Here is a 16,432-nt window from a genome sequence, read left to right as displayed (position 1 = left end):
ACTGAACGGCCCCGTGCAGGTCACTGGGAGCTTCCAGGAGATGTTCGGACAGGGAGAAGGGCAGCGGGCGCCTTGCAACGCACTTCTCCTCCCCAGCACGGCTCCCGCGGGAGCGTGCTCTGCCCGCCAGCGGCCTCTGCTCCCGCCGGATCCCGAAGCCACGAGACCCGCGCGGACCGGAACGGATGCGCTGAGGATTCGCAACGAAATTTTCTGCTGGGGGGGTAGCAAGGTGCACACAGTACGGACGGACGAGAGGCTCAGAGCGAGCAGGAAGAGCGGCGAGCGAGCGGCTCCGGCGCCGCTGCCGGCCCGGGAGCGAAAAGGCTTCGCCCCGCGGGAGAGCGAAGCCCAAACCCTGTATCGTTTTCTTTTCTTAATTTAGGTAAGGAAGTGAAAAAAAGGAGGAGAGAAAAAAGCCGCTCGGCATCCTGTAGGGACACGCGGCCTCTTCGTGCCGTCCCCGGGACCGGCGCCAAGCCTAAGCACGGCTTAGGGGAAAGCGCCTGCCCCAAACCCACCCGAAGACGCAAAAGGGGAGAAACTTCCCAAAACACGCGGCCGGAGCTCAGCAGAAGGCCCCAAACCGCGCGATCCCGACGGGCCGCAGCTCCGGAGGCCGCTCCCGGACGGAAGAGCCCGAGCGCCCAAGGGTGGCGGAGCCGGATGCCGGCGGCGGTTCGGATGCCGGTTCCCCCCGGCCCGGGGCAGGCGGGCTTCGAGCGGTGAAGCGACGCCGGCGCTCCGGAGCTCTCCGCTTCCGATCCCCGCTCCCAAAGGGACACGGGGCTGCGGCGCTGCCGGCGCTCTCCCGGAGGCACGCCGCGGGCACCCGCCGGAGCCGGAGCATACCTGCCTTTCCCGGGTGGAAGCGCTCCGGCCGCCAGCCCGGGAAGCTCCCGCTCCCCCGGCTCCGGAGCTCTGCCAACGGTTTCCCACGGCTTCCCGGGAGGAGGCGGATCCGGCGGCAGCCGGGAAGGCCGGGGGAGAGCCGAGCGCAGCAGGAGAGGGGGCCGCTTGGCACGGAGCGGAGCGGTGCGTCCCCGCTGCCGGCTCCCGCTTCCCGGACAGGCTGTTCCCGGCATTCCTGCCGCCACCTCCATCCCGGCAGCTTCCCCCACGCGCCGGCGCTGCCGTCTGCTCGCCGCCCGCTCGCCTCCTTCCCCGGCGCGCGCCGCCGCGTTGCTTTGCCGCTTACTCCCGTTCTGCTCAAACTCACTCCGGGAGGATTTAACGGCTCCGGGGCGGGCGCTGGCCGGCTGCAAAGCGCCCGTCCCTCCGCAACGGGCACTTCTGCTCCCGGTAGCGGCAGGTCGCTCCGTTCGACGCTGCCGCCTCCAGCCGAGCTCGCCGGGAAGCGGGAAGGCCTCCTTGCAGCTTCAATAACCCCCTCCGCCCCGAGCCCAGTGATTATTTAAATATGCAAGGTTTGGGGGATGCAATTCATTAAAAAAAAAAATAGCAGGAAAATAGTGGCTTGAAAATAAAGCAAATTTGGGGAGAAAAAAAAAAGAAAAGAAAGAGATCCAAGTTAAGAGCAGCGACTTAATTTTGCTCAGCAAAGAGCCCCGCGGATGCTCGGACGCTGCCCGGGAAATCCCACTGGCAAGGCAGCGGGACGCGGGGTGAGCCGCCAGGCTCCCACGGGGCAGGACGGAGGACGCGAGGCGGAGGTGCCGCGGAGGGATGCTCCGAGGCATCGGAGGAAAAAAAGAAAAAAAAGAAAGCAAGCCGAGGGTAAGGCAAGAACAAAGCACCCGGCTGGGAGATCCGGTTACCAGAATCACGGCCGAATTACAGCCCGGCTCTGTCTTTTCCTTTTCTTAAGGAACCTCCCTGAGGTTTTCCTCCAATCTTTGCTTTTGCCATTGCCGGATTTCACGTTGGGCTCCTGGAAGAGAGAAATCTTCTGGCTCGGCGTCGCGCGACAGGCCCTTCCCGTCGCCCAGGCTCTCAGGCGCGTGGAGCGAGGGGGCAGCGGGGAAGCTCCGGCGCTGCCCGGGCATCCTCCGCACGGGGCCAAGCGGAGATTTTAAAACGGAGGCAAGATTTACACCGCGAAACAGCAGCGGGGCCGCGCGAGCTGCCCGGGATTGTCCAGGTTCCCCCGCTCCGGGAGGCTTTCCTCCCGCTGGCAAGTTTTGCAGCAGGACAGAAACATGCTGCACGTCCCAGGACCCGGAGGGGAACAAAGACGACCGGGAAGCTCGGGCCGGCCGAGACGTCGGCTCGCGGCGGAGGCCTCCGCCGGCTCCCTGTCCCATCCGGGGCAGGAGAGGGAACGCAAACGCCCGATTGGGCTCAAATCCCATTTGTGCTCAGCGGGAGCTTCCCAGGGAGGAAACGCCGCCGGCTCCTGGACGCACGCAGCGGGGACGCCGGGTTGCATCCTACCCGCCACCGTCTCGCAGCCCCGAACAGAAACGGCCGCTTATAAACACCACCAACAGCCCGGGACGGGGGGGGGAATAACTGTAATAACAATAATTTGTTTATTGCTTTATTTCCCAGCCTGGCGAGCAGCTCGCCGCGCGCGCAGGGACACACCACCGGCACACCCGCTCCCAGCTCCGAAGCTCCGGCTCCATCACCCCGGGGCGGCGAGATGGCGCGCCGATTAGAGATGTTTATCGGGAAGCTGTAACGAAGGCGGGGCGCCGACACCGCGATTAATATTACATCGCAGGAAGGTTGAAATGAAACGATCCATCGCTTCGAGGCCGGCACCGCTCCAGCGGCTCGCGGCCGAGCCCGGCCCTCGGCTTCCCGCTCCGGAGGAAAGGCGGCGGCTCCGGGGAAGCCCGTTCGAACCTGCTTCACCCGCGTTCGCCGGCCTCTGGACACGCACTTTGCATTTGCAAATGCGCGTAGCCAAGCGGGGCGCTTGCGCGGAGAGCCTCGGCGGCGCAGGAGCAAGGGAGCGGGACGCCGCAGGACGAGGAGGGTAAGGGCGACGGGAGCCGCTTCTCCCCGCGGTGAAACTCTGCTGCCGGCAGCCTGCAAGCAGGAGCTGAGCCTCTCCTGGGAGGAAGCTGTCAGGAGCCGCTCTCCCTCCGAGCGCGGCTACTCCACGTTTTCCTACCTGTTGCATTTTGCAATCAGCCCGAACCCCCAAAAAAACGCAGGAAGGCACCAAGAAAAACCCCAAGAGAGGGCGCAGCGGGGCACGGGAGCCCGAAACGCCCCGAGCCGCTGCAAGGCGGCCGCGGAGGCGTCGCACGTTCACCTGAATGTTAAATACCGAGCACTACGAGCGGCATCCTCGCGGCCGCCGCGAGCAGCCTCGGCACTACAGCTTTTATGGTAATTCGCAGGGAGTTACCCACAAGGCGCTGCAGAGATTTTCTTGGCAGCCATCCTAAACTAATTTTTATAGGTTAGCGCACGGTTATACATAAATGCTTAAGGAAAATAAGATGGCGACTCGGAGGGAAGGAGCCGCCGGGGAGGTCTCCGGCGCGGAGCGCGGCCGCCGGCAGAGCCCGAGGGACGACGACGACGACGACTCCTCGAAGCTCCTCGGCTTCCTCCTGCCTCCGCTTTGGGCAGCGGGAGGAAGAACCTGCACGGCGCCCGAAGCAGCACCCGCTCGGATTTCATGCGAGCTCGAGCCGGCGCCTTCGACAGAGCCGCAGCTGCTCCGGAACGGCCCCGGCTCCCGGGGAGCCGCCTCTGCTGCCCGCGCGGAGGCGGAACCGGGGCAACCGCGAGCCGCCGGGACCGCCAACGCGAGAGCGGACCCTTCCGGGCTCGGAGCCGCGGAATTATTTGCAACCCCATTTTGCTAACGAGCAACTAACGGCGCGAAGGGGGAGACCTAAGAGACGGCTCGACCGCGGCCGAGGGCGCCCAAAGCGCGCAGCCCAAGCCGCCACGGCGCCGGGCCGTGCCGCGCCGCGGGCGGCACCTCGGAGCCGGCCCCGGAGCCGCGCCGAGCTGCTCCCCGGCTAACGCGTTACGCTGTAACCCGCCCACAAGTCCAGAGGGCTTAAGAGCTCAAGGGTTGGGGAAATAAATAGATAAATAAGGACAGTTTGCAAGGCTGTGATGTCAAAGAAAAAAATATATATATGTATATACAAGTCAAGTTATAAAGCAAACACAAAGAGAAGGCGCGAGCAGGCAGAGGCCAAGGCACAGCGTGCTAAGAGTGTTTTGGCTCATCGCGCAATAAGCTGCGTAGAAGGGAACCTGGCTTCGGTCTTACCGCTTCGGGGCTCGCAAGTTTAAATTCACGATTTTTAAAAACGACACTGCTATAGGCACAAGCTTCACCCACTCCCAGCACCTGGTTACCTCAAGCACTTTGCAAACACCATAAAAAAAAAAAAAAAAAAAAAAAAGATTCCTATAGCGCAAGTAGTTTGGAGAGGGGAAACGATGCGAGCGGGGGCCAAAGGAGGCGACCTGCCCAAAGTCGCCGAGCTGGGGCCAACACTCGGGATTCCCGACGGCTCCGACTCCGCTTCTGCGGATCTCTGCGTTAGCAGCTGAAAGCAGAGAGACTCTCAGATGGAAGCAGCTGGGCAGAGGGAAAGGATTACTATTTGAAGCAGAGCTCGGCGTGCTTTTTACTCTGTTCAGGCAACAGTATTTGACTTAAGTCACTGGCAGATTTTCCTCTTTTGGAAGAGAGTCATGAAGAATATGCATGTTCTTACCAACTTGCATAGTAAGATTTAAAGCTCAGAGTTCAGAAACGGTGGATTAAACTACTTAACAGCACCTAAAAATCTTTTTTTAAAGTGCAACTGAACAACCTCTCTCCTTACCAGAGCTCGCACTGCCAGCACTGACCCGGGTTAGATCTGGCTTCGCTTTACCTCGGCATCCTACACTCGCAATTCCGCGATCTCTGCAATGCAAGAGAGGAACTATTTCAGCTGGGAACAGGGAGGCTTCCGATACAACCCAGCCGCAGTGCCAGGCCACGCAGAGCATTTCACATCCATCAGAGCGACTCGCCGCCCACGCAGCTCCGTACGCCACGTGGAAAAGTGGATAAACAGTTCGCCGTGCGCTTACTACTCCGACTCGCTCTAACAAGCCCGGGAGCTGGGTGGGAAGCTCCTGGAGAGCGCCAAGCCTCGGCTTCCCGTGCCGCCTGCTCCACCGCCCCACCCAGCCGGGCACCAGGCAGCTCTTCGCCCTGGCTCCCTCCCCTCTCCCCGGCTAACGGCAGCAGAAATAAGGCTCTTTTCCATAGAAGAATTCACATCTCGGGGGGGGGGGGGGGGGGGGGGAAGAAAAAAAAAAGAAAGGAGAAGAGGAAAAGGCGCCTTTGCTCTTAGGAAAGGCGTCACATGCAAGTTACTCTGATGCAGAAGGCAGAACCTGCTCCCTCGGGGCAGGGGGGCAAGGTGCCGGGGGGACGCCCCGAGACGCCGGGGGGACGCCCCGCTCGGGCTGCTACAGCCGCCGCGCGCCAGCTCCACCGCGGGGTCCAACGCGGAGGGCGAGGAGGACCCGCGGGCTCCCAAAGAGAGGGCCCCCGCGATGGAGACCCGTCGCCCGCGCATCGCTCTCGGGCGCGGGATGCTTCTCCCTCCGCCCCGCGCGCCCACTGCTCCTTCCCCCCCGCGCGCGAGCGGGCGTCCCTCCGCGCTGCTCATGGCACCGACTCAACTGGAAGCTTCTCTTGCATTACTCAAAGTATTTATGACTCTTCCCATTTGAAATACGGGCCCTCAGCACGCGCAGGAAGGAGGAGGAGAGCGCCAGCAAACCCGTTAATTTATAAGTCAATCTGGCAGGGAACAATTAACAGCTTCCACTAATCAAGCAAGCAGGAGGAACGGTGCTTTCCCCCCCGGCCCCGGCACGAGGGCCCGATCTCGGCCGGCGCAAGCGAGGCGCGCGCGGGCACCCTCCAGCCTTCTCCACCGACGGCTCTCCTCCGAGCCCCCCGCGAGGGGGGAATAAGGCCCTCGGGTCCCCCGGGGGACAAGCACGCCCCACGGCCGCAGGGCGAGCTCCCGCTCCCCGCGGCACCCGCAAAGCACGCTTTATCCAAAATAAATAAATTAATAAATAAAACTTAGGATTTGGCTGCTTGGGACAAACGGATTCGCTTGAGCAGAACTCGGTGACGAGCGCGGCCAAATCCGCCCGGGGACCCCGGCGTCGCCCCGAGGGGGGAGGTCCGGCGGCTCGTCCCAGCGCGGCTCCGCCGGGCGCGGGCCCGGCGAGGCGGAGGAGCCTCCGTTCCCGCAGCGTTCCCGCTCCCGGGGAAGCGCCATTTCTGCCCCGGATCGCGGCGGCTCTGAGCCCCGAGCCGCAACCGGGGCCCCGCGGCGGCTCCAAGCGGTCCCGGGAGAGCTCGGCCGAGCGGCACCTGCACCGGGCAGGGGGGCCCTTGGTGCCCCGCGGTGGGGGGAGCCAGCCGCCCCCCTCCCCAAACCGCAGCCTGTGGAAAAGGCCGCCCCCCCCCCGCCCGCTCCCGCAGACGGGGTCCGCGTCCCCACGGGGCCGGGGGGCCGGAGCTGCCCAGCGAGGGGCGCGGCGGGGACGCGGCTGCTCCTGCCGGAAAGGCGGCGGCTTCCCGGGGAGGGGAGACGGGCGGCAGCCCGCGGGGCGCATCCAGGTGCCGGTCTCGCAGCACGGGACGCAGCACGGATCGCATCCCGGGTGCCAGCGCCGGAGCACAAGGCGCGCCCCGGGGTGCCGGCACCGGCGCGCAGCCCCGACCGCATCCCGGGTGCCGATCCCGGAGCGATGCCGGGTACCAAAACCGGAGCGCAGACTGCGCCCGGGAGCCGGGACGGAGCACGGAGCTCAGCACCCGCCCCGGGTACCAGCACCGCGGCCGGCGCGCAGCGGGGCAGGGCGCACCCCGGCCCCCTCCCCTCCTCCACGCTGCAAAACGCCTCCCCGGTATACCGCGCCGCCTCCCCCCGCCCCGCGCTCCCCTGCTGCACCGACCCCGCGCGCATCGCCGCTGCAACGCGCCTCCCCCGTGCAGCGGCCCCCGCCCCTCCCCGGCGCCCCCCACCCCGCTACAACGCGCCCCCCGCCTCCTCCCGGCGCAACCCGCCCTCCCACGCACAACGTGACCCCAGCGCACCCTGCCCGCACCCCTCCGCTGCGCCCCCCGCTATAACGCGCCCCCTCCGCCCGCCCGCACCTCCTCCGCCGTGCGGCGCCGCTACACCGCGCCCCCTCCCCGCCCCGCGTTACAGCGCGGCGCTCCCCAGGCAGCCCGCCCGCACCCCTCCCCGCTATAACGCGGCTGCCCAGCGCCGCGACACCGCGCTGCAGCGCGCAACGCGCCCCCCCCCCTCCCGCTCCACCTGCGCCCCCGCTATAGCGCGCCCCCGCCGTACCTGGCGGCGCGGCCGCCCGCTCCCATGCCGGCCGGCGGAGGGGCGCGGAAGGGCCGCGGCCGCGGCCGCCCTCCTCCTCCGCCTCCGCCCGCCTCCGCCCTCCGCCCGGCGGCTGCGCTGGGGCCGCGGCGCGGGGACACTGCGGCGCGAGCTCCCGCCCGCCGCCGGCCGCTCGCGCGGGTGATGTCATTCCCCGAGCCGCCGCCGCCTGACGTCACCGCGGGGCGGGCCCCCGCCGCGGGCGCGGGGTGCGGCCGACGTCACCGCGGGGGCGGGGCGGGGCGGGGCCGCGCGTCGCCAATGGGGCCGCGCGCCGCCGCCGCCGCGCTCCCGGGGGCGGGGCCGCCCGGCTTAAAGGCGCCGCGGGCGCCGCGCACGTGGCCGCGGAGGCGCGAGGCCGCGCGGGCGCGGAGCCGCCCCCGCCGCCCGCGCGGCCTCGCTCCTTCCCCGTGTCTCCCCCACCGTCAATATTTTGCCGATATTCCACATATTTCCCATACTGAATCTATTTCTCGTATTCCACATATTTCCAAAATTCAGTATATTACCAATATTCCGCCCATTTCCCTCATTCGGTGTGTTACTGGCGTTGAACCTATTCCTCTTACTCGACGCATGTGTCTTACTCAACATATCCCTCATATTCAGTATGTTTCCCACGTGCATTTCCCCTCTTCAGTATATTCCCAATATTCCGTTCATCTCCCACGTTCGCCGTGTTCGCGTGTTCCACGCGTCACCGGGCTCCGGTACCTTCCCCCGTTCGATGGATTATCAATGGTCAATGTATTTCTCCTAATCAACGTATTTGCTACGCGCAGTGTGTTCCATGTATTCAACGTGTTTTCCCCTTTCCATGTTTTACTGATACTCAAGGTATTTCTGATATTTGGTATATTTCTCATATTCAATATACTTACGTATTTCAATATGGCATCAATATTCTGCATATTTGCTATTTCCAAGGTCTCCAGAAGCGTTTGTCCCGCCACCCTTGCTATTCCCCTTTCTCCTCCCCGCCGGCGGTGCAGCAACTCGGCACCCCGGGATGCTGCGGCGCCGCATCTGCCGCTCCGTGAGCTTCCCTGACGCGCCGCCTGCTCCGTAACACTCGCTGGACGTCGGCCGGAAGAGGAGCTCTAAGTGCCCTCTGCCCAATTCGGAAAAAGAAGTTCAACCCAGGTTTGACATAACCAAAATGTCTCATTTTGGGGCTTTCGGTTGAATAGTTTTGGGGTTGTTTAGGTTAAAAATGACTTCAGGGCTCTGGAATATTTAGAAAAATTAGACTACTGAAAGGGGTAGTTATTCCATGGGAAGGATCATTTCTCCTTTCTCTCTCCTTCACGTCCTCCCACTGAAATCCGAAATTCTGGATTTCTCTGGACTGCAGGTTGTCACAGTTGTTGGGCGATGGCTGCCCCATACAGAGCCCACAGAGACCCACAGGGGCCTGTGGGCTCGCTAGGAGCCCATATGGACTCAAAGGCATCCATAGGAGCCCAGAGGAGCTCGTAGGAGCCCAGAGGGACCTGAAGGAGTTCATAGGTGTCCGTAGGAGCCTAGAGCAGTTCATAGAGGGCTGCAGGGACCCATGGGGGCCAAAGGAGCTCATAGGGGTCCGTATGGATTTACAGGAGCCAAAGGAGCTCATGGGGACCCATAGGAACTCATAGAGGTCCATATGGATTCATAGAAACCCAAGGGAGCTCATGGGGTCCACAGAACCTGAGGCAGCTCATAGGGCCTCACAGTGATGCACAGGGGTCCATAGGAGCCTGAAGGAACTCATAGGGGCCCATACAGGTCCACAGGAGCACAAAGGAGCTTGTAGGGTCTGCAGGAGCCTATGGGGGCCCATAGGATCCTATAGTGGTGCACAGAAGCCCAAAGAGCTCACGAGGCCCGTAGGACCCGGCCGTCGCGCTGGCCTCCTCCGCTCCGGCCCTTTCCGGGTTTCCCGCTCCATGTCCTGCGGCAAAAATCAGCTCACCGTGGCTCCCCTGTGCTATCTGCTGCATCTGTGTCCTTAATGGGTGTATAATATTTTACAGTAATTTCCTCATTTGTCATGCAATCAAATCCTTTGATCAGACATGGGAGAAATGTAAATATCAATTATTAACATCCCATTCTGGTCTTGCTCGACTGGATTTTCTCTCTTTTTTTTTAAGAAGGAATTGATTCATTTGCGATTCAGCTCTCAGCGTATCTTTAATTAGGATGCTTACATATGTGGATAAGCTGTATTTTTGGAGGGAGAGGTATTTGATCACCAGCGCAATCGATGCGTCCATGTATATTTTATGGCTGAGAGATAGTTGTGAAGGAAAGTATAAAATAAGTGTGGGGGGTTCAGTCCTGTGGGTAGCGCCTGGTATACCGCAGTGGAAAATCTCACCGGCCGGATTCGCTACTGTGCGGTCATTTATAGCCCTGCAAAGTGTGCGAAGCGTTGGCACGAAACGGAGAGCCGGCCGGGAGATTTCTGACACGACAGTTTCCCCTCCACAACTAGTTCTTTTTTATTTTATTTATTTATTTGGGGAGACTTAAAACGTTTTTGTGAAAGCACGTTGCCTTCGGCAAAAAAAAAATGGGTTTTGAGATGAAAATAGCAGCAACAACAGCAACGTGGAAGACGGGCGAAACTCCTCCGCTCGCCTTTTGGGGACGGATTTGGCTCTCGGACGGGGACAGCGCTGCAGCTAAAGCCGTGGCCGTTCCGGCCGTGGACGGCCCGAAGCGCGGCGCCGAGGGCCGAGCGCGCGGTGCCGAACCGGCGAGGGCTGCGCGCGGCCGGCTCGCCCGTGCCGGCGCCGGCTGCGAACCTGCGGAGGTCAAATCCGAAGCGGCTACGGATCCGGGAGGAAATTCCCACGCTCAGTTTCCTCCGGGGGAAAACTGAGCTCAGAAAGAAGGAAATTAGATCTGGAAATTAGATCTGGAAATTAGATCTGGAAATTAGATCTGGAAATCTTTCTTTTTTTTTTTTTTTTTTTCCCCAGATAGATCCAGCTTAAAATAGAAAGGACGCATCCGGCCGCCCGTGGTGGAAACCTCCGGATGAGGGTTGTTTCTCGGTGGGAACTGTCGGCCGCCGCCGCAGCCCGCGCCGGTACCGGACCCGCTTTCCGCTTGCGTTAGCGCTTGCTCCCGGCCTCGCAGCGGTGATTCCCGCGGCGGCGGTGGCGGGGGGGTCGCTGGGCCGAGCGCTCCCGTCGGGACCTTGGACCGGTTCCTAATTAGTCGTTCCTAATTCCCGGGCTCCTCCGCCGGCTCGCAGAGCCAAACCGAACGCTGGTGCTGCGCGGCGCCCCGCCTCCGCCTGATAAATAAACCCCAGCGCTTAATGAATTAGACCGAGTCGTTATAATTAATAAACGGACGCGAGCGCCGCTGTTGGCAAAGCTGCTGCTGCGGCGGCTCGGAGCTTCCCGCCCGGGAACGGCCCCTCCGCCGCGCCCCGGGGGCCCTCGCTGTCCCCCCCCTCCCCGGGGCCAGGGACGGGGCCGCGACGGCTTCGGAGCCCTCCGGGCCGCGGCGTTCGGGGACGAGGGTCGGCGCCCGCGGAGGCCTCCGGGAATCCGGCCGGCACCGCCGCGGCCGGCAGCGGTCGGGGGAACCACGTCCACGCGTTACAGAATCAATTTCCTCTCTATTAATTTTGGTCTCTTAAGATTTATCATCGTCTTTCATCAGCGGATCCAAAGCAATTGGCAAAGCCTCAAATAACCTTTTTAATTCCGAGCCGGGAGCCAAGACGCAGCTGGGCGGAGCGGCGTCCTCCGGGGCGGCACCGCCGGGCGTCCCGGCGCGGGGGGGACGCGGGTGCCGGCGCCGCCCGGCCTCCCTCGCTGCAGAGCCGCAGAAAAGGCAGGAAACATTCCCGAATGCGCCGAACATCCGAACCGCCCCGCGCGGCCCCGTCGCAGCTCCCTTCGCCGGGGCTCTCGCAGCCTCACGTGCTCTTGCTGTGACCGGCAACGAGTGGAGCAAATCCCCTGCTAGGGGATAAAAAAACTGGAGCCTGGGGGAATGAATGCAAATTAAGATAAAATCCAGGGGGGAAAGGCGGTGAAGGCGATGGGAGGCAGCGTGGGGTCCGGCGCCGCGCTGCTCCGGAGACGGGCGCAGAGCTCCGAAGGCGGACGGGAAAAAGAGGTTTATTAAGTGCAGAGGTCGCATCGCACGTGGGCACGTAGGAACCGCCCGGCTGCGAGAGCCGGAGCGACCCGGGCCGGGCCGAGCTGCCCCGGGCAAGCAGCGCGCGCAGGGGGGCGGAGGGGAGGCGAAGGGTTCGCGGGAAAACGCGCCGTCCGGGATGCCCAAGGGGGCAACAGGCCAAGCCTTCGGCCTTGAGCTTCCAGAAACCAGCCTGTGAAAGACCATTTTAACGGGGCGCAATGAGGGATTTGCACCCCCAAGAAGGGAAGCGATGGGGCTGGAGGGAGAGCGGCTCCGCGGCGCCGGGCGTTCGGCTTCGCGGGGAGGCGGGTTGCAGCCTTTCGCCCGAGGCCAAAGGTGCAAAAGGAGCTTGGAGAGCCCAAAGCGAGGGCTGAGGCGTGCATCTGTGCGGTGGTTTTCTCCCAAAATGATCGTCCTGGCCGGTAAAAACGCCCTCTCCGAGCTGTACCAGATGCTTTCTGCTATTTGTAGGGGCTGGGGAAAAAAATAAGAAAAAAAGTGCAAAAGCAGAGGAAGAAGAATTCAATATTTCTATTTGTTCTTATCCAAATAAATTGAGATGTATTTGTGGAAGTGTCAGAGAAGCCCACAGGAACGAAACTATAAAATAACACAGCTGCTTCATGAGTCTATGACAGACAGCGTAGATTAATGTACCGGCGTTTTTATGGTCTGTTAACAACTGATATGGGTTTTAAATATATTATCTCCCATTGTATTGTCTGTCATCTTAAAAACTGCTCGCGTCTATTGTGTTTGCTTTTAAGAGGTGCTCACGGAGCAGCCAGCAGTCGCTCCCTGAGCCCGCCGCCTCTTCCCGGCCGCAGATACATCATCGTCTCCATCACTCTCTTTCCCTGAGATGGGTTTTCCCCAACACTTTCATGGATGATTTATTCCCAAACTGATCAAATCCCCCCTCCCTTCCCCATTGGGATCCTTCACTCCCGGAGCTCCGGAAAGCTGCTCTGCCTTCACCGGGCGCCCGGATCGGGCAGGCAGCCCCGCGACCACCACCCAAAACCAGTGGGTAAAACCCCAAACGAACCGCTGAAGGATCGCTGAGGGTTGATGCAAGTACAGTGGATGTTACCGGCCTTAAAACGGGCGCGTTTAACCCATCTTCCCGCGCGAGGATGGGCGACCGCAGCTGCCACCCGGAGGGAGTTTCCGGCTCAAGCCTTCCTCTTCCTGAGCCGCAGGTAGCCCACTCCGTCCTCTGCATCTCGAGTTCCCCTCTCCCCATAAAGAAGCAGAAGGTGCCTGTAAATAATTAATTTTTAAGACCCTTAATATTTTATAAACAGTTGTCACAAGCCAGTGTTCTGTTATGTTTAGCTGTTTGTGCGTCGTTAAGTCAGGAGGCCGCGAACAAGATACTTTGATTTAATATATTGCCCTCAGAAATATCTTTTAATAAATAAAGAAGCGTAGCTCTTCTCTGGAGAGCTGGAGTTTGGTTAAGCTGGATCGGTGGTGATGGCAACGGTGATGGTAATAGTGGTGGCAATGGTGATGGCAGTGACTCTGATGGTGGTGGTGATGATGGTGATGGTGGTGGCAACAGTGATGGTGGTGATGGTGATGGTGATAGTGGTGGTGATGGTGATAGTGGTGGCAACAGTGATGGTGGTGGTGATGGGGGTAGTGTTGGTCATGGTGATGGTGGTGGTGGTAATGGTGACGGCAGTGGCAGGGGTGGTGATGTCTTTCAGTAGCATCATCTCTACCCCTTTCCTTCACATGCCCCAAATTGAAGCAGTTAATTATTTAAAGGGGATGCTAACGAGGTGGAACACACCATCATGCGCATAGCTCCCCCCATGGCCATGTCTAAGGAAGGAAGAGCTTCAGTGCAGGGAGAAAACCACTGCAGACAAGCAAGTTCCTTCCTCCGTGATTTGGAGGAGTCAAGGAGGTTGGCCCACCTCCAGCAGTGAGAGGAGCATCTCCTCTTTGAATTACATTCTGCTTTTATATATATATATAAAAAGCATCTTTCTCTCTCCAGGACGACCGCTGAGAGGTGATCATTTTCCCTTGAGAAACTGAGGCTCGCTTTTGAAACTCGTGGAGAAATAAGGTCATTTGTCAATTCAAGTCATTCTCTTCCATACATAAGAAACATGGCAAGTGCAGCTTTTGTAAAATCTAAATTGAAAGTAAATAGCAAGCGGGCAGTTCTTGGCGATAAAACCTCCCGTTCTGTAGATTTCTGGTACAATATTTATTTTATCCTCTTTATAACTACAAGGGCTGTCTCTGTGTGTTATTAAAGTAATGCATTTGCTTAACCTGCACTTAAATTCCCTCCCAACCTTCCCTGATTGTACATCTCACTGCTACATGTTCCCAGCCTGCTGGTCTCAGCTGGACAATTATATTAACTGCTTCTATTTGCAATTACTATGAATCATAAAGCAAGTCTGAATGGATTGTTTTTCTTTATTGGAAATGTTTAAACTTAATGCATCGCAAATGTCACCGCCGTGGGGCTGCTGCTTAGCTCTTCGGGAAGCGACAGGTCGCATGCGGCCGAGGATGATGGTGCATTAGAGACAAAGTTGGTCATTTCCTCCCCGCTTCCCCAAAACTCCATATGAAAGAAGTGGCCTCGGTAATTCCCTGCGTGAAACCGGGGCAGATAGAGCAAGCAAGTCCCTTCCTTGAAACGCCGGCTGTCTACAGGTGCAAGCGCTGGGCTGGGGTTGCACCAGGGACTGGAGCCTGGCCTTGGCCCAGGGTTCTCGTGTTGCTTGACCAGGCCACCTGCAAGGTGTTGGATTGGGCTGGAGAGGGTTTTTTAGTGTTGGATTGGGCTGGAGAAGTCTTTTCTTGGGTTATCTGGAAGGTGACTGCAGCAACCGCAAGGCTACCGGCACAGCTGCGGGAGGAGGTCAGTTCTGCTGCTGCTCACAGGTGTCCCCAGCCCCTGGCCTTTCTCCAAGCTGCCCCACCATGAATTGATGGGACTGGGTTTGGAAGGTCTCTGAGATGTTTAAGGTCCCAGTTATCTTTGGCATCCCCGCTGAGCCTGCCAGCATGGAGACAGGTAAGTACTGACGGGGATGATGGATTTTGTCCAGCAGGAATTGGATTACGTCCCACAAAGCAATCTCATTTGGGCAACTCATCTTGCAGCTTTCAGCTGCGCTCTGTTTTTCCTGAGCCAGGCCAGGACAAATTCTCCTTGTGCCACGGTCCAAGCTGGTTGATGTCACTGGTTTATCCTGGTCCAGCTGATGCGAGAAAAAACTCACCTAGGACCATGGAAAAGTGCCAAGTGGCAGAAAAAGGACATTTTATGGCAGGGCAGGGAAGGCTGCAGGGCAAGCGCTGTCTCACCTCCCTTGTTGGGACATCATAAGTTGGGAGTAACTCCAAGGCTGCAGGAGAGGTTGGCCATGGGAGAGGTGGTTCAGGGTGAAATGCGGCTGGATGAAAGCCCAAGCAAATCCAATTTTTCCTTCCACTCCTTGGGAAAGAAATCGGCGGAGTTAAACTCCGATCTGACCCTGGTTCGGTTCCAGCTGCTCCCTCCGCTTTCCTCCCAGCATCATCAAAGGCTCCTTAACCAGATTTGTGTCTCCGACAACGTTCGTTTTGGGCACGTTGTTAACGCAGCCAAAACGGCAACGTCCCCCCTCCCGTAACAGCCGGTTCGTAACGCGGAGGAAACGACGGCCCGAAAGGCCGGAGCCCGGGATTTACTCTGCTCCCGTTCGCGTTGAAGGAGGAGCCGCCGACGGCCCCGGCGCGTCCCCGCGCGTCCCCGCGCGTCCCCGCTGCCCCGGTGAATTTCTGAGCGAATTAACGAGCGGCGAAGAGCCGAAAACCCGGCGGCTCCGGGGCGCCGACGGCTTCGCCACGGGGCCGGCTCTGCTCCCCGCGGAAAGGGGGGTCGAGTCGTCCCCGGGCGAAACGCTCCGTCGCCGCCGATTTCCGGGATGCGCCCGCTCCGAAGGCGCACGGATGTAAAACCTGCTTTTAAATTCAATTAGCTCTGACTCAGTCGCGGTGCCTGAATGCATTACCGCAGCTTGAGACTGCCAGCGGTGTTCTTTAAAGCCAAGGAAAAAGAAAAAAAAAGGAGGGGGGGGGAAGCAAAAATAAAAAAGCTATTTGAAGATTTCCCTAAACGCGTTTTAATTCCCTCCATTAAAACCCTCGCAGCCGGGGCTTCCCCCGCGGCAGGTAGCTCCATGGGGGCGACCGCGGCCGCGACCGGGGCTCCGAGTCCCGTTTTTTTCCCCCGTTTTGGGCCTTCCCCGTTGCCCGGCCCCGGAGCCGGTCCATCCTCGCCGCCTTCCTGCTTATTAAATTTCCGTACGGCGTCGGAGCGCGCGAGCTCCCCTCCGGCCCTGCCTCCCTCGCCCACGTCCTCGCGCTGGACCGGAGAGCCGGGTTTCAGCTGCCGGAGGAGAAAATCCCCCCCCAATTCCCGGCGTGTGCATCCGGGGGGGGGGGGGGGCCAGTTGTGGTGGCCCTTCCTGACCGTCGCTCACAAATCCCCCTCTCGCCCTCCGTGGCCTTCGGAGGAGACGCCGGCCCGCTCTGCCCCCAGGCTGCTCGTGACCACTTACCCCGAGCCTCGTCCCTCCCCCCAACCCCATCTGCAAAATACTTTCTCCGGTGCACAGCTGGCCAGCGGTGCTCCAGCCCCGTAGCCCCGGCAGCGGAGGGAGGGAGGCGAGCGCGCCGGGTCGCCCTCAACCGCTTCATCTGATTCCCAGGTTTGGGATCAGAAAGGAATTTTCCGCACGTCCATCTGGCAGGAACCACGGCAATTTTTGCTTTGCTCTGTATCATGGAGTGGGAAACATCTGGGGCTATCAATTACCCGTGAGCGCAGCGGATGCGAGCGTCAACAGCGACTCAGGCTGCCCCGGATGGGTCCCCGGGGTGCCACGCGTGGCCCCCCA

General features: G+C 60.4%; 1 protein-coding gene across 11 annotated transcripts in view; it reads right to left on the bottom strand.

The window, feature by feature from the left end:
* Window positions 1-7,424, bottom strand: part of PTPRS (protein tyrosine phosphatase receptor type S) — a 139,037-nt gene extending 131,613 nt beyond the window's left edge. For 7 of the 11 annotated variants that reach the window (XM_062595962.1, XM_062595968.1, XM_062595966.1 and 4 more), the window contains exon 1: window positions 7,323-7,424. The gene's annotated coding sequence lies outside the window, so the exon portion shown is untranslated. Of the gene's footprint in view, window positions 1-4,772; window positions 4,856-7,322 lie in introns of all 11 variants that reach the window. The other 4 variants (XM_062595973.1, XM_062595972.1, XM_062595963.1 and 1 more) reach the window with 3 other exon arrangements.
* Between the last annotated feature and the right edge of the window lie 9,008 nt (window positions 7,425-16,432).

Source organism: Rhea pennata, chromosome 27 (assembly GCF_028389875.1).
Source record: "Rhea pennata isolate bPtePen1 chromosome 27, bPtePen1.pri, whole genome shotgun sequence".
In the NCBI taxonomy this organism is placed as follows: Eukaryota; Metazoa; Chordata; class Aves; order Rheiformes; family Rheidae; genus Rhea; species Rhea pennata.
The sequence above is the reverse complement of the archived record's forward strand: the minus strand, read 5'-3'. Positions and strand labels throughout refer to the sequence as shown.